At 47.4% G+C, this 17,093-nt stretch overlaps 1 protein-coding gene across 7 annotated transcripts in view; it reads left to right on the plus strand.

The window, feature by feature from the left end:
- The first annotated feature begins 2,771 nt into the window (after positions 1-2,771).
- The window catches only part of PLA2G4A (phospholipase A2 group IVA), a 70,110-nt gene continuing 55,788 nt past the window's right edge, over positions 2,772-17,093 (plus strand). Inside the window, exons 1-3 of one of the 7 annotated variants that reach the window (XM_039556026.1) lie at positions 2,839-2,853; positions 11,926-12,026; positions 15,421-15,581. The gene's annotated coding sequence lies outside the window, so the exon portion shown is untranslated. Of the gene's footprint in view, positions 2,854-2,945; positions 3,060-11,925; positions 12,027-15,420; positions 15,582-17,093 lie in introns of those variants that run through there. The other 6 variants (XM_039556025.1, XM_039556028.1, XM_039556031.1 and 3 more) reach the window with 6 other exon arrangements.

Genomic DNA, 17,093 nt, shown 5'->3' on the forward strand with positions numbered 1-17,093 from the left:
GGGAAGAATGAGGGATGGGGGAAAGCAGCTGCTAAACTTCCTTTGTCCCAGGGAAAAAAAAAATCATGAAACCCTACCCATAATTTTCTTGAAGAAACAGGATTAAGACAAAAAGAAATTATATGAAATAACAAGAACAGTCATAATATATAAAAAAAGCTTTTTATTTCTCCTTGCGTCAACCAGAAGGGAAGAGGAATTTTTGACTTTTAGTTACTCAGCTCCTTATCAGGAGTCTGAGTTGTTTCCTTGACCAGGGAGAAATTGGAGTTTTGATAATCAGAACTCTGGGAATTCTGTTGGAAATACTGGAGTTCCCCTGTTTGCTGGGGGTTGTGTTTATTCCAGCATTTGCTATCTGTAAAACCACAAAAATTATAACCAGAGCCGTCCCCTGGGAATTCTGCTTTGGAGAGATTTAAAATGCTGAGAAAGAGAGTCAGAGATAAATCTTGGGTTTGCAGATGCCCCCTGCTTGGCAGAGTTCAGGGGCAGCTGATCAGGCCTGTGAGCAGCACGTGGCTCCACACAAGTTTGTGGCTGGAGCAGAGCTGTGCCAGGGAGACGCTGGAGCAGGAGGACCCCCAGGAATGTGGCTCACACCTGCCCTGGGCACTTAGGGTCACCTCTGAGCTCTGGGAACTCTGCTCTTCTTGTGCTCAGCAGGGCATCTCTTGGACACTTCAAATCAGTACAGTTGGGGGATTTAGATCACAGATAAGGGGGTCAGACCCTCAGCCTTGCTGGTCCATCCCCAGTCAAAGGGGAAAGGGTAACTAACTCGATGAGAACAATTTTATTAATGCTTTTGTCATCTCTACATGTCTCCAGACCAACACTGAGCTCTTCCGACACATTTCAGCGTCCTTTCCTACCAAGAGACGAGGTGGTCTTCAGACAGTGGTTGACGTGGAAGACAAAAGGACCCAAATAATGGCACCATCATGAGTTCACTGCATTTTTCTGGTTAATGTTCCCTCAAATGGGCACAATGAGGATGTGGAGGAGGAGGCTGCCACATCAAACAGGCGCTTTCTGAGCTGGCAGTCCTAGGCTGGCTTTCTAAACATAAACTCGCCCTTCTTTGTGACAGCCCTTACAGGGCAGCACTACCCTGCATTTTTCCCTCACAAATGAGACAGACCACTGGGTCATCAGTAGTGGCCAGAGTGGCTCAGTCCCTCAGTGCATCACAGCAGGGGACCAGTAAGATGATGGAGAAAATGAGGTTTCTGGCTTGCTTTGTGCCAAGGAGTGGCTTGCTGTCCTCTAATTGTGGCTACTGCTTTGCCAGACACTGAGGAACTTGGTTAATACAATGTGAATGCCACCTACGTGCCCCTCACTTGTGGAACAGTATCCTTTGGTTTGCTGCACTTTGAGGAGGTCTCGGCTGAGTCATTTAAGCTTTTTCTTCCCCCCTTTATCTTTGCTTTTTTATGACCATGTTTTTCAAAGAAGTGAGTTCCAATTTAGGCACTGAGTTTGTGCAAAGCCCCAGTGTAAAAATGGGTCTTTGGAAAGAGCTTGACGTCAGTGTGGAAGTGAAACTCAGTCTCGTCTTTTGGTGTGTCTGGAGAAGAACTGGTGTCTTTGAGAGGTGTCACGTTGAGAGTGCAAGTTATGGGCGAGCAGCAGCGGAGGTTTGAGCCTGTCAGATTCTCCCCCTGACTCACTGTGAAGTCCAAAAGCCCAGGTGGCAAATACCTTTCTGGGTGTTAAACAAAGGATCATAGAATCATGCAATAGTTTGGGTTGGAAGTTTAAGTTTCATCCAGTCCCACCCACTGCCACGGGCAGGGATGCCTTCCACTGTCCCAGGCTGCTCCAAGCCCCGTCCAACCTGGCCTTGGACACTTGCAGGGATCCAGGGGCAGCCACAGCTTCTCCGGGCACGCTATGCCAGGGCCTCAGCACCCCCACAGGGAACAATTCCTTCTTAATCTAAACCTGCCCTCCTTCAGCTTAAGGCCATTCCCCCTTGAGCAGGAAACGATGCAGCAAATAATACAATGCAATTTAGACATATATTTCATTTAGACGTATTTCAAAACACCTCAATTTTAAGTCCATTAAAGCAAAACAGAAAAAATGTGAATGAATGGAAGAGAATGTTACGGTCTTTAATCATCACAAAGGGCAAAATTGATAGAATCAATAGTGACTCGAAATTCCACTTTTTAGATGGAAGTGTAAACGTGGACCAAAGGGAACTGAGTGATCAAGCAACACCTTGGTGGACCTGGCCGAGGTTCACAGGGCAGTCACTGCTGTTTCAACACTCATCCTTTCAAAGACAAGAGTCAGTAAGTGAAAGTGTTACACCTGCAAATGTTCGCGAGGTACTTGCAGGGAAAGAAAGTGTTTTGTGGTCATACCTGCTGAATCAAACACCTTGCGGAAGGCATATTCCCACAGGAACACCCACCGCCGCCGCGACAGCGAGGGTTTTTTAAAGCAAGGGATATTTTAATGCAATTTCCATTTATTTGATTACAATTTTCTGTCACATCAGTCGTTCGCTCCGGCTCCGGCCGAGCGCTGCCCGCCCGCCCTTCCCCCACGGCAGCGCCCAGGGCTCCTCCGTCCCCCTCGGCCCGGTCACCGCAGCGCCCGGAGGGACAGAGCCAACACAGCCCCACCGCTGTCCTCCTCAGACCCCCTGTGCCCTCTCCACCCGCTGCTCCCCCTGACGCTCCCTGTCCCCCTCACATCCCCTGTCCCCCACCAACGCAGGCCAGCGCCGGGATCCTCCTTAAGAGGCGGCAGCGGCGGCGGCGCGGGCCCCTCCCCACCCGGAGCGCGGAGCCGCCCGCGGCGGGAGCGGGACGCGCCTGGCGGAGCCCGGCAGCCGTAAGCGCGGGGTGGGAGCGGGGGCAACGCGGGTGGGAGCGGGGCCGGGCGCGGCTGGAGCGGCCGCAGGGCGGGCGAGGAGCGGCGCCGGGGCCGGTGCGGAGCCGCCCCCCGCGGCGGGACAGGACGGGCCGGGCCGGGGCCGGCGGAGCCCCCGCGGGGAACGGTCCTTGTGAGGACACCCCCGGCCGCGAGGGCTCCGAGAGGTACGGGGGAGGCAGCGCGGGGGGGAGCGGGGTGGGAGCGGGACCGCGGGGTCCCTGCACAGGTCCCGCAGCTCCGTCCCCAGCCGGGGCCGTCCCCGCGGCTGGCACCGGCACGGGCACCGGCGGTAAAGCAGTCGGCCGTGGGAGCTGTGGGGAAGTGCGGCAGGGCGGCTGCAGAGGGAACATTTCGCAAAATGCCTGCGAGAACAGCTTTTCTCTTGGGTCTGATGTGAGAGAAATGCCTGTAAGAGTTCCTGGCCACAGCCTTTAGCAGGTTCCTGTTCGTTTACGTTGGTGTGATCATGGACCAAAATCGCGGAATGGTTTGGGTTGGGAGGGACCTTAAAGCCCATCCAGTCCCAACCACTGCCACGGGCAGGGACACTTTCCACTATCCCAGGTTGCTCCAAGCCCCGTCCAACCTGGCCTGGAACACCCTGGTTTTCATGGGGGTTCCGTGTGCCTCTTTGGGACCCGGCTCCCGCACTTAACAGGTGCAGGGTATTTGCCCTGTCCGGCCTCTGGCCCGTCCTGCTGCACCAGTGCAGAAGCTGCTGCCTCAGTGGTGCGACCAGTTCCTGTGCTGGTGGTCGTGCTCCCCCCCAGCAGCTCAGGGTTTGCACTGGGGTTTGTCCCCTTCCCTGGGGAACTGGTGTGAGCTGGGGCTGCCCAGAGCTTGTCCACAGGCACCTTGTGCCTTCCCTTTGGGGAAAATCCCTTCGGCTGCCTGAACTGCTGAGTGTGGAACTTGCCATGTGGATGATGGGATGCAGACTCCCGGTTAAAGCTCCAACCCCAAGGGAGGAGCAGTGGTGTGGGTAGGACCTTAACTGCAGTGGATGTTCCTGGCAGAAGATGCTGTTCCGCACCTCAGTAGGGTGAGATGCACGTGAAACTATTGATGCATGGGATCAGCTGCTTTGTGGTTACCAAGAGTTGTTCAGCCTGCTCAGGATTCCAGACAGAAAGCATGAATCTAAAATTAACGTGCTTATTTTAGTTCCTTTTTGTTAGTGAGAGGTTTTCAATATACAGTGTAGAGATAAGTGCTCTTCTAGCACTGTTGTCTCTCCAAATCTCCACGTTGGCCCTGTCCACCTTTCTGCACTCTCTTGTTCCCCTATGGTGGGGATCCATAACAAAAGAGAAATGCAAATATTGATTTATGCTCAAATCCCATCAATGCATCTCCTCCTGCATGGCCAGTCAATCTGCACTGGGAAAACACCAGTTTGACTCTTGGCACCAAGTGCTGTTTATGATTTGTTTTTCTTAAAAAAATTAGAGGAAAAACCAAAAAAAAAAAAAACAAAACAAAAAAAAATGGGGAGGAAAAGAAAAGTTATCCAATGCTGCTGCGTCACTAGGGTTGCATACTTGATTTCATTTTAACTTGAATATGTTCCACTGAACATTGTTATCATGGGTATAATTTTCATGACACTTTGAATAGGTTGCTTTTGCCAGTTGGCCTAAACCAGCTAGTATGAGAAATATTTCAGGTTTTGCCTTAGTTTTTCCCTTCAGTTCGTGAATTTTCATCCTACAGAGGGGAAAAATAATGAGCTTGGGGTGAGCACTGAGTATTTCCCTCAGAGGTATTCCTGCAAAGCCATTGAGCAAACTTCACTGACACTTTGGATAACCTCAGTTCTTCCTGACAATGCTGAGGGCCAAACCCAAGCGCAATGCAGCAATGACCTTCCAGATGCACATTGCTGCAGGAATAACAGGAATGGCTCTGTCGGAGTGTTTGAATTGATGTGCAACATCCAGGCATGTGGCAACTTCAGTGACTTCCATGTAGGCTGGAACAGGACAGCGTTGGCAGTGGAACTGGAGACTTGGGAACTGTGAATTCGAATCACGTGAAGTTAATTGAATGGCTTGGGCTGGAAGATACCAGGGATAGAAGTAAGCAGCATCCAGAGAAGGTGTCTCCCCCTTGTACCCAGAAGTTCAAGTATATGAGAACTGACTACAAAATATGAGAAAATACTTAGTTTTCCATGGCAAATTTCTAGCTCAAGAGGTAAAAGCTCCGAGTGTTGTATGGTCTGTGGTGAATGTGTGGAGTTGAGAGATTAAATTCCGATTTACTTTTTACCTGACACATAACACTGCTGTGGAGCAGAGTGTCCCTATCCTTCAGGGCAGTTCCGAGGAGGGGGAGTGGTCTTGGGGGAGCAAAACTGAATTCTTAACTAATTGTTTAGTTGACATTGATGAGCAAGTACCTGTCAAAAATATTGGTGCCTTACAGTCTGGACATCATTTAAGCAATAAGAGCAGGTCCTTCCCTACAGCTCTGGTTCAGCTAGGGATTCAGCTTCCAGTTAAGGCCTGGGGGCCACTCAGGAGACACACTTTTAAACTGAGCTTGCAATCAGTCTGGTTTTATTTCATTTGTCTTTTTCTAAACAGAAGCTCCACATAATTTGTGGAAGGATTTCTCTTTGATTTCATGGGAACAGGCAGCAGGATCTTGCTGCAAGGTGATGAACTCTTGTCTGTGTTTGCTGTGGCACTGTGATATAACTGTCTTTCTCAGTAGTCTGAAAAACAAATCCCAGAACCTGCCTTGGTAATGGAAATTACCTCATCACTGCCCTAGGTTATAATAATGTGATGTAGTAACAGAATACTTTCAAAAGAATTCTTCCTTTTTTAAAATAAGAAAAAAAGCAGCCCCTCACCACCTTGGTATTCAGACTTTCCTGAGTGTTTTCGTTTACTGTTTACCTCAGAGAGATGACCCAAATTTCCTGACTGTACCAATTTCCAGTAGCCTGTGTGTCAACGTCTGGAGCAGAGTTACTCAGCTCATGAGGCAGGGATGGGAGGTGGGCTCTAGGACAAGGGAGAGTGGTCCCCAAAGCAGGACCAAACAAAGCATCGAGAAGCTTCCAATATTATTATATTTTTTTAAAACAGATTATGGGAGAAGTAAAGGGAAGTAGTGAGCATTTAATCTTTTCTCTAATTTTTAAAAGTGAAAAATATTGTGGCAATAACTGCAAGTGAGAATTCTTGGACTTTTTTTAGGAATTTCAATTAGTTCTCCAGCTTGAACACATTGTGGAGGTGTCCGAGGCCAGGTTGGACGGGGCTTGGAGCAAAGTGGGCTAGTGGAAGTTGTCCCTGCCCATGGCAGGGGTGGGGCTGGATGGGCTTTAAGGTCCCTTCTGGGGTTCTGTGGCGTTATATAGTATGACACAGTTCCTGTAAAAAATAAACCCACAGTGTTGGTGAGGGGGAAACATCAACCATATATTGATAGTTGTACAGATTTGATTCGTTTTCTCACGGGTTCATTATGGGCTGTCAGCAGTGGTTTTTCCTCAGCCTGTGCTGGTCCTGTCTCAGCTGGCAGCTGTGCTAGGGGGACACAGACACTGCAGCTTTTCTCCCAGAACGTTTTCCTTTCCCAGAGAGTGGGTTGTGGGGATGACACTTCCATCTCAGTTCATGCTTTTGCTGCGTGCTGGGAATTCCAAGATTCTCAGCACGTGTAGGGAAGGACGTTTTTAGGATCTAGACTGACAAACAGCCGGAGTAGGAGTCAGTGTGGGAGTGTCCCAGACTCTTAAAGTGATCCCTGGAGGAAAAACAGGTGCTTCCATGATAAAATCCATGTGATTCTAAAGAGAGATCCCCCAGAGCACAGGGATGATGTGCTGGGAGTGCCCTTTGCTCTGTGCGAGGGGCAGAGTCCCTGGGGTTGGTGTTGGAGCTGGAATGAGTGGATCCTGCCTGTGGTCTCTGAGCTGGGCTGCTGTCCAAGCCCTCTTTAATTGTGATGGTTAATCTCCTTCCAGATGAGTGGTAGCATGGGTAACTTGGAGAGAAGGATACAGAGCTGCTTTTTCTCCTGATAAAAACATTGCTTCAGCTTAGGATGCTGAAAGTGTATTTTTCAAAGTACAGCTTAGCCTGCAAACAAAAATCTTTGTTTTTCCATCTTTCCAGCTTCCCTAAATATTTAGGGAAAATTTAGGAAGGAGACAGAAAATACAGGGTCAAAAGCTTCCACATACACAAGTTCTGAACTATTTGAGATGTATCAGTCACCTGTGTGTTTTTATGGTTACCTGATAGTAAAGCTGTTGAACTGACTCATCTTTTATATTCATCTCGTATTTTCCTTAGAATGATTTCAGCATAAATCAGTAAGACTCTTAATTTCTTTTCCTACTAGTAATATCAGTGCTCATATCCTTTGCCAAGATGTTTAGGAATGTGCAGTTCTGTAATAAATGATCCTTTTATATTTACTGGGATTATAAAGGCCCTTGCTTGTGCACACACAGAGATCTTACAGTAAGATCTGTACAAGTATGTATTTCTTGTGGTAAGTGGCAGTCCCAGCCCCCAAGGAATTGCATTTTATTAAACATGTATGAAGGACAAGACTGGTAAGTGGAATGTTGGAATAGCTGGAGCTGATGGAGTAAGAATTGGATGCACATGTCCAGGCTGTCTCATCCCATCTGCTCCAGTATGGCCTTGGCCATACTATTAAATAGAAAGATTTGGCCTTACAGGTTCGGTGCGAGGTTACTTTTGATTTGGTGATGCTTTTTTTCCCCCCCTCCCCACTACCATGTCTATTTCTCAAGGGTAGAGATTATAAATAGGGTTTGATTCCTAAAACTGTGTTACTCATGCATTTAACTTACTACACTGTCAAATGGATGCTAAAAACAAATGTCCCCAAGCAGAGGTTTCATTCTGTCCCATCTCAGGGGAAAGCAAACAGCACCTGTGGGTGATTGCACTGAACAGGGAGCAGCTCTGGCTGGGGCATGCTCGATCACTTTGCATGCTCCATCCCAAAAACTGTGCCTTTGGACCCCAGATGCAAAACTGGAGCTCTATGCAAAGCCAGCAGCTGCTGCCTCATCTGGCAGTCCTGGGAGAAACAGCACAAAACTACATTTTGGGGAGAAGGTGGTTGTAAACCGGTGGAATGTAACTGAGTAGAAGCTTTCTGGTTGATTGCCTTGTGCTCTGTTTTTCAAAACTGGCCTATAATGGAGAATTTTAAAAGACTTTTGAGGCGCATCTGTTCTTTAATTTCATAAATATGGGTGTGTGTTAAGTGAACATTGCAACAGTGGCCATCTCTTGTCCTAGATAATTTCTATAAGATACAGAACCAACTGTTCATGTGCTGCTGTTCTGTTTGAATCCTTTTCCTCCTTAATCCACAGAGAATGGATAAAGAGTTTCTAACCACAGAACTGAGTGTAACACCCCTTTATCTCCTGATAAGGGCAGAACTCTGTAAATTTCACAAACCTGGTGTTTGGGGACTGTTGTATTGTGAAGAGAAACTAGTTCTCCCCATGTAACCAAAGCCCTACAGCTGTGACTAAAGGACAGTGCTGGTGAAAAACCTGCCACAAAAGGGAACAGGAGCTTGCTAAGAGGAGGGTGCTGGGAAGCAGGTCCTGGTTTCTCTAAATCTGGTGTATTTTTAGGGGGTTTTGTTTGTTTCAGGGACGACACTCTCAGACTCTCTGCTTTTCCCAGGCACTGTGAGGTTCCCTTAAGGAGCTGCTGTGAAGCCTGTGCTGATGGTAATGAGAACCAGCTCTTTGCTAATGGCAAAGCCTGCCAGCATCTTGCATTTCTCTGGCATTTTCCACTTGGAATAGCACATGTCCACACAGGCTTTCTTGATGAGTGATTACATTCAGCTGGGACATGCTTCCAAGTGTTATTTTGCTTTTGATACTTAAATTCCTTTTTCCAAGAATCCCAAATTCGTTAACTCAGTGTGTTATTCAGTGAGCTCTTCAACTCCCCTGTGGCCTGGAGAACACAGGTTATATTTTTATAAGGGTGTTTTTGATATAGAGAAAATTAGATTGGCTGTTAGGAAGAAATCCTTCCCTATGAGGATGGGGAGGCCCTGCCACAGGGTGCCCAGAGAAGCTGTGGCTGCCCCTGGATCCCTGGAAGTGTCCAAGGCCAGGTTGGATGGGGCTTGGAGCGCCCTGGGACAGTGGAAGGCGTCCCTGCCCATGGCACAGGGTTGCACTGGATGGGCTTTAAGGTCACTTCAAATCCAAACCTTCTATGATTCTGTGAAATTAAATGGCTTCTTCCGAGGCATTAAGTCAAATCCGAATCAAAATCACCATCTGAAAGGAATGCTGTGTGCAGGGAAAGTTGTTCTCCCACAGCTGAGAGTGACCTTTACTGGCCACTTAGTGGCTGTTTACATTTAACTGCTGTTTTGGGTATAAATGGGGTTAAACTCTTCCCCCAAAGAGTTTTATTTAAACTGATGTCGTTTTCTTCTGACAGCTTAGTGCTTTGACAAATTGACATTTTCTTTACAAAAAGTCTTCTTGAAAAGTGCTCAAACACCTGTGCTATATAATCTCTGCCCTGTAACGTGTCAGTCATTTCCCTTTTACCACAGAGCCAACACGTCCATGGGTGTTTAATACGCTGAGAGAGCGTTTGAGTTGGCAAAGGAGGTAGTAAGCCCTCGGTGTCTTAAGAAATAGTTAAATTAGAAGCTTAGGTAGTTTGGTAAGAGAGTAGTCATAGTTCATTTAAGTTTCCTGAACCAATCCTCTGTGCCTCAGAGAGAAGCATGAAAGTCCCCCTTGTGTCCCTGATTTTGCAAAGCTCTTTTAACAAGGGGATATGTAAATTTGGGGTTTCTTCCTCCCTTTTACTTTTGAAGTCATCGTTTGTGGCTCCTTAGTGACTGAGAATTATTGTGTCACACTCCTGAAGGCCATGTTTAAGTTGCTGTGTTTTTATGGGTTGTGTTAGTTCTGTGGTTTTTTTCTGCTTTATGTAACCACTGATGGAATTAACCTTCTGGTACTGGCAGAATCACATTACAGTAAAGAGAAAATTATTTGTTTTTTGCTTATGATAGAGCAAATTTTCCAAGAGTTGTATAAAGATGTTATTTCCAGTTTTAATCTATCTCCAAAGCCTTAGTTGGGAATGTTCGGCATCAGTTTGTTTCGGCTTCAGTCCTTCCCTTCATCCTCTCGGGGCTTGGCTGTGTGAATAACAGTTACCTAAAAATGAAGTGGCACCTGATTCAAAGCTTTTTTCCTAAATCAGGAGGGGTGGCACTGGAGCTCATGCCACAGCTCAGCGTTTCCACTGTTGGCATTCTGAATCCATCCGAAATGGTGGGGCAGAAAATTGAAGCCCTTGGAAAAGAGCAGGAGCACGGCCTTGTTGGCTGGGCAGGGCTGGCAGAGCCGCCCAGGGAACAGAGAGCTTGGGGAAGTTGTGAGAGCCACAGCACAGAAAGAGGAAGCCCAGGAAGAGGCAGTGAGGCACTGCTCCCAGTGTGGTCTCCAGGCAGGAAGGTGCCACTGCTCACCCTCTCCAGCAGGACAGGAGGGTGGAGCAGAGCCCAGCCAAGGCTTGTGGAGAAAGTCAAATCCCCTGAGCAAATCTTTGCCAAAATGAGGTTGCCTTCAAACACAAGCTGGAAGCTCAGGAGCTGCTTGCTCCTGAGAAGTTGTGGCTGCCCCAACCCCGGAAATGTCCAAGACCAGTGTGGACAGGGCTTGGAGCAACCTGGGATAGTGAGTGGCATCCCTGTGGGTGGAGTGAGATGGTCTTTAAGGCCCATTCCAGCCCAAACCGGTCTGGGATTCTGTGTAACAGCTCAGATCCAGGGCTGAAGGTCTGCTTGGCCAGAGGCTTGGCTGTGTGGAGCTAGGTGGGGTTTGCTCCAGGTCTGGCTTTGCTCAGCAGCCAAGGGTTGGATACAAGACAAAGACCACTGTTATGGAAGTACTTAATCTCTCCTCTCAAAAATATAATATATGCGTTGGGCATGTCTATGTTTGTCTTTGTGTGTAAAACATGTATTTATGTTACTTACTCAGACTCCAGCTTGTCAATAGCCATAAAATATTTCCATATAAATTTTACTTGCAGCATTTAAAGAGGCTGAAAAATGCCAGCATCAGAAGTTTGTTCATGACTACTTTTACTAGAAAGTCCAGACAGATTTCCTTGAGTCACTCCAACTTTGTCATGCTTTAAGTGCCGTAGAGACCAAAGGAAGTGCTGCACAATTGTCCCCTTCGCTGCAGACGATGACCAGAGCTCGTGTTTGGAGTGAGGAGCCCAAAACCAGAAAGCTGAGTCACATTGTGCAGACATGACGAGTGGGAGATGACAAAACACACCTTGTGTGTGCAGCCCTTCCTCCAGCCTGGCAGTGCCAGCAGCCTGGGTGTGCTGGCCGGGGCTACAGCCTGTGCCAAAATGCCAGGAAATCCCCAAAGTTGATACCAATTGAACTGAAAAAAAGTGAAACAGATATTGAAAGGAAATATTGACCTTATGTTCAGCTAAATTTGTTTTGCGTGCGTTACCTGACCAGAAGTCTGCTGTTAATTTTACCAGCTCTTTCCGTTTTTAGCTGGTTTTGTTGGTTTTTTGTGTGAAACCACTGCATAACTGTAGTGCAGAAGGACTGTCAACTGCAGTTGAAGCCTGAGTGGATCAGGCACCTTTGCATGTTGGTTTCTTCCCCCAAAACCCCATAAATACTTAAATAAAAGGTAATTCTAATGTTTTCCCTAGAGTTTTTGTTTTTAAACCATTCCTACTTTACAGCAGGGAAGCAAAAGAAGGGGAATGAAGGCGTGGATAAGTTAAAGATATGTAAGAACCAAACCCTCGTGATTTCAATGAAATCTTTAAAAGATGTTGGCCCAGAAATACTTAGAAGTTGGCTGAGGTCAATGCTGTACCCAAGGGACAGGGATGGATTTGGAATGAGATTTTTGGAGGCTGATTCTAGACCAACAGCTAGTTGGTCTAGAATTCTAGAATTCTAGACCAGCAACAGTTCTTTCCACAGTACCAGTGAGGCTTCTGGAAGGGGAATCCTGAGCTTTTGGCAGGCAGCAACTCTTGACCACAGTGCAGCAGAGCAAGTGGAAAGTTTTGCCAATGCTCCAGGTAAGAAAGAAATGCAGGGGAGGTTTTTTCCTTCCTTCCCCCCTTCACATGAGCTTTAAAGGAACATAGTCAAGAAAAAGCTCTGCCCGGTCAGGTGTTGCAGTTGAGATGTCTATCATTTAATTTTAGGAGTTCTTGCATAAGTGTTTGCATTCCTGGCAAGACTTTGGAAGCTGCCACTGGCAGTGAGTTTTTCCATTTCAGAGAGCCTGGCTCTAGGTTCTTGGGGCACCCAGTATCTCAAAATTCAAGTGCTAGCCTTAAGCTGGGCTTCCAAAAGTGAAAATACCTTTAAACAAATAACTGTCAAACATCTCTGGAAGTGTCCAAGGCCAGGCTGGATGGGGCTTGGAGCAACTTGGGGTAGTGGAAGGTGTCCCTGCCCATGGCAGGGGATGGCACTGGATAGGCTTTAAGGTCCCTTCCAACCCACTTCATTCCAGGATTATATGATGAAAAGTTTAACTGTGGAATAAGTAGTTTCCAAATTCCTAATGTACAGAAATGCTGGGCATTTTTCCATCTGCTTTTCCTAATTGCACTGTGCTCGTAGTAAATTACCTGCAGAGATGGTCTTGCAATGACACAAATTATAGGTGGACTTGAGTAGTACATTGTAATTGTTTTAGGTCTATATGCTAATAATTCTTTTTCATGGAACTTCCGTCAGATTTTTCACATTCTTTGTCTCTTGGCCTTCTTGCTGGAAAACAAGTGAGCTGGTTCCCACATAAGCCTGACCCACACAGTGGGGATTACTGGTCAGCTGCCTGAGGTTTTTTCACCAGTTTTGAGACTCTGCCATCTAAACACTCTGCCTTGTGGCTTTGATTTCTGTAGGAAAGGATAGTGATTGTTGCCATTTTTAAAGAGTATTCTTGGCATCTCTCAGCTGAGCTTGTTTTTTTCCCTCTCAAGGCCGTTTTTTATTTCCAGTGCGATTTAAGTTGAAGTAAAATATGATGTTGGAGAACACTTATTTAAAGGTATTAACTCAATTTCATTCCTGGAATAGATGAACTCCTTACTTGGAATTCACTCGGTTCACGTTGAAATCCTTCTGTGAGTTTGCCATACAGTGAGTTCACGTATGGCGACATGGGTTTTTCTCATAACCCCACAGGTTGTTGCAGCGAGTGGTTCTTGTTAAGATTCCTTTGCGTAAGCAGGATAATTGTAACATAAACCATTGTGCCCTGAATCAGTTGCCTCTTCCGCAGACCTAAAGATGGTGTCCATGGGGAAACTACAGCACTTGGCTGGGTTTTCTGTCCAGGGAACTTCCATGGCCCATGTGACACAGGTGTGGGTATTCAGGCAGAGATGCTTCCAGCCTCTTGAATATTCCTGTTGGGGAGGCCATTCCTTGCAGAATGTAAGATAGGGAGGATGTTTTTTTCTCTTGGATTGAATCCAGCCTAATTCAAGTTTATTAAAGGACCATGTCTGATGCCCCTGACTCCCCTGGCCTTGCCTCCTGTAACATGGAGTGTATCAGTGGCCTGATAACTCTGCGACTTCTGTCTTCCTCACTTTTGGCCTCTGAAGTAGCCTTTAGCACTAGAGAAGGTGATACTTTGAACTGGTGGTGATTGTTGGGACTTTTCCAGAGTTTCAGCCCTGCTAGAGTGTTTACAGCCCTCCTTCCACTGTTGCTGTGTCACCTATACTTTCAGTAATTCCTTACAGGCCAACAGGTCATCTTTAGAAAAAGATTCACTAGCTTTTCATCTATTACCTCCCCTATAGCAGGAAGTCAAATGTGGTTTCCAAATCTTAAAATCTCCTATCTAGCTATGCTGTGTCAACTTCCTTGATGAGCTTCACCCCACAGTGTCCCTCCAAAAATGTGGCACAAAGGTTGAGCTTTTTGCCGTTCTGCTCGGAATCCTTCCACCCACCCATGCTTCCTTAGCAAGGCATGGGGAGAGCAGTCATAGAACTACAGAGTCATTGGGGTTGGAAAAGGCCTGTGACTGATCCCCACCTTGTCAGCCAGATCAGAGCACTTCCCTGGACACCTCCAGCGATGGGGACTCCACTGTGGGCAGCCCGTTCCAATGTCTGACAACCCTTTCCATGAAGAAATTTTTCCTGATGTCCAACCTCACAGCCTGAGGCCGTTCCCTCTCCTCCTGTCCCTGTTCCCTGCCAGCAGAGCCCGACCCCCCCGGCTGCCCCCTCCTGTCAGGGAGTTGTGCAGAGCCACAAGGTCCCCCCTGAGCCTCCTTTTCTCCAGGCTGAGCCCCTTTCCCAGCTCCCTCAGCCGCTCCTGGTGCTCCAGCCCCTTCCCCAGTCCTGTTCCCTTTCCTGGACACGCTCCAGCCCCTCAAGGTCTCTCTGGCCATGAGGGCCCAGAACTGGACACAGCACTCGAGGGACCTCAGCAGTGCCAGCACAGGGGACAGTCACTGCCCTGGGCCCGTGGCCGGAGCAGGGCTGGGACAGCCCCGTGACCATTGGCCTCTGGTCCGCCTGGGCATACCTGGGCTCATTTTTAGGTTCTGTCCCCAGTACCCCCAGGGCCTCTTCCAGCTTTCCAGCCACTCTTCCCCTCAGCCTGGAGCTGCATGGGGCTGGGGTGACCCAAGGGCAGGACCCAGCACTTGTCCTTGTTGACCCTCATCCTGTTGGCCTTGGCCCATGGGTCCACTTGGCACATCAACAGAGCATCTACTTTTCCATTTGTGGTGGAAGTGGAGTGATGGGTGCTCTACATAGAGTCAGAGTAATCCTTCCTCCTTGTGTGGGAAGCCCTAAATTAAGAAATAACATTACAGTGATTTTCCAGGATGCTGGGCAAAGTCATGTAGAAACAGCATATTTGTTATTTCTGTTATACAATCACAGGATCAATCTAACCAAATAAAATGCTGTAATCTGATTTGATAGAAATGGAGGGTGACATTCATACAAAAAGCCTGAGTCATTACTTAGCTTATTTTCTACCGTTTACTCTTCTCCTAATAGATTGAAAGTTAATGACTGTGCTGGTGAGTCACACTTATTATTTTTAAAATTTTTCGTGTCTTTGATTTTTGAAGAAGAATTGGACAGCTTGATATAAACAACCTCCCTCTAATGATTTTTCTTACACTCATGAGGACGTATTCTGGTGATGATATTTGTATTGTGCTGTGTTTGCTCATTTTCAGAGCTTTTCCACTCAGTGAGACTAACTCTGGAGTAAGCTTGTGCTCAGCATGGGAAAAATCTCATTAATCTTATCTTTGATATATTCTGTATGATTGAATTACCTGTTTACTGAGTTTGAAAGTTTACTGAGAATGAAAATGTTCCAGTAATAATCTGTGTATGTGTGTGTATAGCTTCTTTTTCTGAGTTGTTTTGTTACAGTCAGTCTTCCAAGACAATAATCCCTTCTCCACTTCAGTCTGTCACCTCAAGTGAGAAGGAGCTGAGATCACAGAAGTCTCTTGACTCAAGGAGGGATCCAGCTATCCACTGACAGCTTGGTACTGATGGCATCTGAAACTGTGCCTAGCCATGGAACACCCTTGTCCTGACAGAAGCAGAGTTCACTTTTGGGTGAAGGTGAGATTTAGACATTTAAGGGAAGGCTGGCTCTTCATGACCAGGCTGAGATTTATGGCGCTTGGAGAAAGGGAAAGGCTGTCTCTCCATGACAGGGCCAAGCTAAAGTGTGGTCTGTTTGCTGTGTAGTTTGTAAACTTGGACATTGGCTAATAAAACAGTGAGAATCAGAGGGTCATGGAATGATTTGGGTTGGAAGGGAAATTAATGCCCATCTAGTCCCAACCCTAGCCGTGGCAGGGACACCTTCTACTAGCCCAGGTTGCTCCAAGCCCCATCCAACTTGGCTTTGGACACTTCCAGGGATGGGGCAGCCACAGCTTCTTTAGGCACCCTGTGCACAGGGAAGAATTTCTTCTTTATGTCGCACCTAAATTTCCCCTCAGTCAGTTTGAAGCCATTCCCCCTCCTCCTGTCACTACAATTCCTGATGCAGAGTCCCCTCTGGCTTCCTTGGAGATCCCTTCACATCCTGAAAGGCTGCTGGGAGGTCTCCACACAACCCTCTGTTCTCCAATTAACTTCATCTCTTTTTTGATTTCCTATAATATACAGTTAAACAGTCTGGCCAGATTAATGTTGGTGGTGCTGTCTGTGAGGTGCTTTTCCTTTAGGAAGGAATGCTGTCAGCCCCGGCAACAGCGCAGTCACAGATGGTGTGATATCACCAGATATCAGGGAAACAAAACAATCTCTGTTGGTACTATCAGAGTGTCCTTGAAGATGTGTTTAGAGGCACTGTTTCCCCTACATCTGCCAAGGGCTGGGCTCACCAGCTCCAGCTCAAGTGCAGGACTTTGTGTGTGCTTGCGATACAGCCCTGAATTAGTTACAGTCAGCCTGGGGAGGAGGAGGCTGAGGGCAGAGCTCACCAGGGGCTGCAGCTGCTCCCAAGGGGCAGCTCCAATCTCTGCTCTCTGTGACCAGGGACAGGACCCAGGGAATGGCTGGAGCTGTGCCAGAGGAAGGTTTTCCTTGATACTAGGAAAAGGTTCTTCCCCCAGAGGGTGCTGGGCACTGCCCAGGCTCCCCAGGGAATGGGCACAGCCCCGAGGCTGCCAGAGCTCCAGGAGCGTTTGGACACCGCTCCCAGGGATGCACAGGGTGGGATTGTTGGGGTGTCTGTGCAGGGCCAGGGGTTGGACTGGATGATCCTTGAGGGGCCCTTCCCACTCAGGACATTCTGTGATTCCATTAAGACTTTTCCATTAGGCTTTGTGGGATGGACAGTGTGTAGGTGAAGTGTTAAGCAAGATAATTTTGGGATCACAGCTTTATTTGCTGCAGATGTTTGCAGTGAACATTCTTCAAGACTTTCTTCACAGCTCTTGATGAGTGTAATTGGGATTTCCTGCTAGTGCTGTATTTCCTGCTCTGCTGCCACACTGCGATTTTTAGATCTAGAAATGTCTTCGTGTGCTTTACCCAAACTCCATGGATAATGTAGTGTGAGTTTCCAGAGGGTGTGGTGTAATTAACTCATTTGAATTAAATCCACTGTAAGGGTTGTAA

This window comes from Corvus cornix, chromosome 8 (genome assembly GCF_000738735.6).
Source record: "Corvus cornix cornix isolate S_Up_H32 chromosome 8, ASM73873v5, whole genome shotgun sequence".
Classification (NCBI taxonomy): Eukaryota; Metazoa; Chordata; class Aves; order Passeriformes; family Corvidae; genus Corvus; species Corvus cornix.